Source organism: Martes martes (genome assembly GCF_963455335.1).
Source record: "Martes martes genome assembly, chromosome: 17".
Classification (NCBI taxonomy): domain Eukaryota; kingdom Metazoa; phylum Chordata; class Mammalia; order Carnivora; family Mustelidae; genus Martes; species Martes martes.
The window spans coordinates 6502449-6508628 of NC_137905.1; positions in this window are offsets into that span (position 1 = coordinate 6502449).

Consider the following 6180-nt stretch of genomic DNA (forward strand, 5'->3'; position numbering starts at 1 on the left):
TCCAGTAACAGTTTCACATTCCAGATATGCATTTGTAATACATTTGTATTGGTTAGTCGGGCTCAATTTATCTAAAGAGCCACTAAAGGGGCCAATTATTTATGCAAATTAGGAATCATGGCTGTATTAAAAAGTAATTTATTATATAATGTGCTACCTGAATGTACTCAGACATACATCATTTAATTTTTCATTTCATTCCAAATTCTTCATTTATTACATGTTCATGTCTCACATGGAAAAAAATGGTTAAGATGATATTTGTTAAGTATGTGTTCATTTCTGAAAAGAAAAGAATATTTAATCAACTGAAATACTTTTTTTAAATTAACATATAATGTATTATTTGCCCCAGGGGTACAGGTCTGTGAATCATCAGGCTTACACACTTCACAGCACTCACCATAGCACATACCCTCCCCAATGTCCATATCCCAACTGCCCTCTCCCTACTCCCCTCCCCCAGGCAACCCTCAGTTTGTTTTGTGAGATTAAGAGTCTCTTATGGTTTGTCTCCCTCCCAATCCCATCTTGTTTCATTTTTTCCTTCTCTACCTCCCAAACCCCCCACGTTGCCTCTCAAATTCCTCATATCAGGGAGATCATATGATAGTTGTCTTTCTCTGATTGACTTATTTCACTCAGCATAATACCCTCTAGTACCATCCACACCGTTGCAAATGACAAGATTTCATTTCTTTTGATGGCTGCATAGTATTCCATTGTATATCTACACCACATCTTCTTTATCCATTCATCTGTTGATGGACATCTAGGTTCTTTCCATAGTTTGGCTATTGTGGACACTGCTGCTATAAACATTCGGGTGCATGTGCCCCTTCCGATCACTACATTTGTATCTTTACAGTAAATACCCGGTAGTGCAATTGCTGGGTCATAGGGTAGCTCTCATTTTCAACTTCTTGAGGAACCTCCATGCTGTTTTCCAGAGTGGCTGCACCAGCTTACATTCCCACCAACAGTGTAGGAGGGTTCCCCTTTCTCCACATCCTCACCAACACCTCTCGTTTCCTGACTTGTTAATTTTAGCCATTCTCACTGGTGTGAGGTGGTATCTCATTGTGGTTTTGATTTGTATTTCTCTGATGTTGAGTAAGGTTGAACTCTTTTTCATGTGTCTGTTGGCCATCTGGATGTCTTCTTTGCAGAAATGTCTGTTCATGTCCTCTGTCCATTTCTTGATTGGATTATTTGTTCTTTGGGTTCAACTGAAATACTTCATGAGAAATAACACTATTAAAATATTTTACTATCTTGGGGCTCAGTGGGTTAAGCCTCTGCCTTCAGCTCAGGTCATGATCTCAGGGTCCTGGGATCGAGTCCCGCATCGGGCTCTCTACCTGGCAGGGAGCCTGCTTCCCCCTCTCTCTCTGCCTGCCTCTCTGCCTACTTATGATCTCTCTCTGTCAAATAAATAACTAAAATCTTAAAAAAAAATTTTACTACCTTTAAGGGATATCAGGAGAAGCAATGTGGTACAACTATAAAGCAATCAACTGAGAGGTAGGAGACATGAGTTCTAAATCTAATAGCATTTATTCAGTACTCACTGTATACCAGGCACTATGCTATGTGTTGAATTCATGTTCATTTATTTAATCCTCATAGTAGCCCTATAAACTATGTATTATGATCATCCCATTTTCAGATGTGGAAACTGAGGTACAGAGAGGTGATATAAATTGCACAAGGTCACACAGCTCACAAGTGGCAGGATGAGGATTCAAACCCAGACCCTGGGACATCAGAGCCAAAACACTTAACCGTAGTACACTACAACTCTCTAGTCCTGGAATTGTCATGATTGTTTCACCTTGTCAGAGCCAATTTCCTAATGAGTTAAACAGAAGTTGGGTAGAAAATTTCCAAATCTAGCACTTAAAATTTAGTCAAGAAAGTCTTGACCTTACAGACATCCTCCTCTGCCAAATTATCTATATTAAAGTTATATGTATCATACATGACCAAACACGTGTGTCTGGACCCTCTACTAACTGTAAGATGATCCAGAGGAAGAAATAACTAAAAAGACAACAATGGTATATAAGTCACAGGAAAAATAAAACTCCTTGGAGGAATAAGATTGCAGTTTATTAGACTAAATTCATCAATTTCCCCAGACACTGGTGTGAGATCAATTTAGGAGGCCATCTACGGAGTAGGGTTTCCTACAACATGACCTCTAAATTGACTAAAGGTCTCCCAAAGTATGCTACACTATCTCTGGACATTAGGCAGTAGAAAATTCTGCCCCCTTCAGAGCAAAAAGTCTCTCCTCTGTCTAAGCCTTCTAAAAGAGTTAGAATTGAATTATTTTAAACCATCTCACCAAACATAATTATGAGTATTTTTGAGATTCCACAAATATTCTCTTTGGGGACTCTAGACACAGAGACATGGAGTAGAGCTATATATTTACAGAATACACAATATGAAATTTATTTCTCTAAACAGTGTGAACTATCCATCAAAGTGACCTACCATTCAGCTTGTCTGAAGGGCAAAATTTTAAATCTAAGTGATTAAAAGCTGAAATCTTATTTTAATAATACAAGCAGCATTGGACAGTATCTTCCCATGGTCAGTGAAGTTCCTACATGCTACACTGTTTCACTGTGAGTAAAGAGGGACATCAAGTGGTCTAAATTCTGGAAGACTCCTGTCTTGTCAGTGGCATTTTCTCAACCCAGCCTGTGGGGCAACTATGATCCTTGATGGAATGGTAGAGCAAAGCAGTGCAAAGGAGAGAAAACTTCAAACTACTCATCTTCTTAAATAATCACTTGAATAATTTCAGCAGAATTTTGTAAGGATCAAATTTCATTGGGTTAGAGACTTTTCTTTTGGGCACACAGTAATATCTCAATCATCTGCAACAGATAAGGGATATAATAACGTGAATACAAAAATAATTCATGTATCATGGTGTTTGTATGTATGGAGGTATTTGTTTTGTAGACAAATTTGCTTTCCTATTGCATTCTTTTTATGTTAAATAATAAATTTATTATTCCTAACCAAAAAAAAAAAGACCAAAAACAATCCCAAAGCATTGTTGGTCAAATTGTGAAAAATAAATTTGCTACTATAGTATGCAAGAACTTATCCATAACTTTTTAAAAAGGATAGTTACAGCTTATTTACATCTATCATTTGGAATATATCACAAATAAAAGTGTTGGGCACTTCTATTCTTACACACTTGTTATCTCTTTGTCCTATGTTTATGGAATAGAAGAGTTTTATGACATTTTTCCACTGAAAGCAAAGGTAGGCAGCTGGAGAACTACATAGAAAGCCACTAGTGACAAGAACCATTTGCCTGTTATTTAAGTGTTTCTCTACTCAGGAAAGCATGATATTCCTTTTAGATCCTTTCTCCCCTTAGTCCTTCAGGCCAGTCAGAGTCTACAGATGAGAGGAGAAATGAGAGAATTACCCTTCTGTCTTGTCTGAGCCATTGAGTTCATAGTAAAATAGAGTAGTTGAGGCTGATATGGAAATTTCAAAATGAAAGAGTCAAACCAGTACAAACTGAAATAACAAAATTCATTCTAGAAGAGTGAGAACTTCAGAACCAAGGGAAGTTTAATCACTGAAGTGATTCAAGTGTGGGCAAGGAGTCCCAGGACCTCAGTTCCAAGCCTGCTCAGCCTCTTCCAAACTTCTGGGTTATTTAACCGCTCTACCTTGTGCTTCCTTATCTGTGAAATGGAAAGACTCACCTCAAAGGGTTATGGTGAGAAATAAGTAATCAGACCGGAGGTGCCTGTAGAAAAGTGCCTGGCACAGAGCCAGGCACACTATACATACATTATAACTACTCCTCTTATTAATCCAGGAGTAAGATTATTCCACTGAGAGTATCCGGACAGGACATCCTGACCTAAGAATGTCTCTCATTTTACATATTGGCATAATTTATTTTTAAATTCTTCCTTTCATAAATTCTTTTTTGAAAATTTAGTTCCAGAAGTAATATGCGTTTTTAAAAAAAAATAAAAACTACAGAACAGGTTAGAAGTGAGAGTCCTTTTCCCATCCCCAATGCTAACTCTGATTATTCTTACTTTAAGAAGTAGCAACAGTTCTTGACTTGAGGTATGTTTCTAATCCTTTTACATGTTTAAACAAAAATATAGTTATCTATAATTTTTAAAGTACAAATTCAGCCATGTCACAAAAATTATTCTATGACTTGCTTTTTCACTTGGCAACATATCCTGGATATCTTTCAGGATATGTTAATACATTTAGATATATACTGTAGACATAAATTTAATATTAAATTTTATGAAAACAAGATAAATGATGAAAATAAGAATAAAGTGTTCTTTCATCACTGTTTAACTTCTAAGTGTGATGATGGCACTGTGATTATGCTGTGGGTTTTGTTTTTGTTTTTGTTTTTGTTTTTGAAGTTTTTACCATTTAGGGATACCTACTGAAATTTTTACAGATAAATTATATGACGCCTAGGATTTGCTTCAAAATAATTGGAAGAGGGATGGAGAGAAGGAAATCTGGGAAACATATTTAAAAGAAGATTGGGCAAGAGTTGATAATAAAGCTGGTTGGTGAGTTTATGAATTTTAGACTCCTCTTCGTACTTTTGAGTATTTATGAAGTTTTCTGTAACAAAAAAATTTTAATTATTTTCTATCCTTAAAATATATCTACTAAATTCCAAACAGCTATATATTCAATTTACAGCAATTAATTTTTAGAAGACTTTGTTTTTTTAAAGACTTATTTATTTACTTATCTGACAAGTAGGCAGAGAGGCAGGCAGAGAGAGAGGGGGAAGTAGGCTCCCCACCAAGTAGAGAGCCCAATGTAGGCCTTGATCCCAGGCCCCTGAGATCATGACCTGAGCTGAAGGCAGAGGCTTAACCCACTGAGCCACCCACACGTCCTTTTTTAAAGATTTTATTCATTTACTCCAGAGAGAGAGAGACAGAGATGGGGGAGGAGCAAAGGGAGGGACAGGCAGACTCCATGCTCAGCTCAGAGCCCAACGTGAGGCCCAATCTCAGAAGCCTGAGATCATGACCCAATCAAAACCAAGAGTCAGTTGCTTAACTGACTGAGCCAACCAGATGCCCTAATTCCTTCCTTCCTTCCTTCCTTCCTTCCTTCCTTCCTTTCTTTCTCTTTCTTCCTTTCCTTTCCTTCCTTCCTTCCTTTCTTCCTTTCCTTTCCTTTCTTCCTTCCTTCCTTCCTTCCATCCTTCCATCCTTCCTTCCTTCCTTTCATTCTTTCTTTCTCTTTTAAGATTTATTCATTTATCTTAGAGAAAGAACAAGAGTGAGAGAGAGAGAGCATGGTGGGGAGGGATGGAGGGAAGGAGAGAATTTCAAGCAGACTCCCTGCTGAGTTCAGAGCCCCATGTGAGGCTTGATCTCATACTCTGAAATCATGACCCCAGCCAAAATCTAGAGTCAGAGGCTTAACTGACTGAGCCACCCAGGTGTCCCTACAGCAATTGATTTCTGATTAATCAATAAACTTAATCATTCCTAATGCCTATCCCATAAGCAGCACAAATGAAAGCAACTTAGCTTCCTTGTAGGTTGAATGTTACTATAAAAAAATTCAAATATGATAACCAACCTAGAGAAGTGACGCTAATGATATGGGAGGTATTTATCAATAAGTATAAATTATAAACTTTTAAAATTATTGCTTTTTAGAGTTAATGAGGAAGTGCCTTCCTTTTTCTGTTATACTGGAATTATTGCAGCTGGATGAAAAAAGGAAAACATTTCTCTAATCTATGTAGAATCAAGAAATCAAGAAAATAATGTGTGCTCTGTTCACCCAGACAGAAGGTCACATTCGATCAGGAATGCACTCACCAAAATTCTGCCCTGCTGAAGCCAAGAGAAAGCCTTTATTTTTCCAGAGGAGCCGAACAATTTTTTGAGTTTTTGGTTTCTGTTTTGCTCTACACACACCTCAATAGTTCCAAGAAGGCAACTAAGCCCTTACTATCTCATATGGCACAGAGCAGAAGTTGTGTGTTTTCTACAGCTCTTCCTGACTTTTGTCAAAGCCTACACTGACTGAAGAGGTATACCTATGTGCCCTATAGGCAGACAGGATAGCCCAAGTACCTTCTAGGACAGCAACGGGAAGAGTTAAAGTTTTCTCAATATT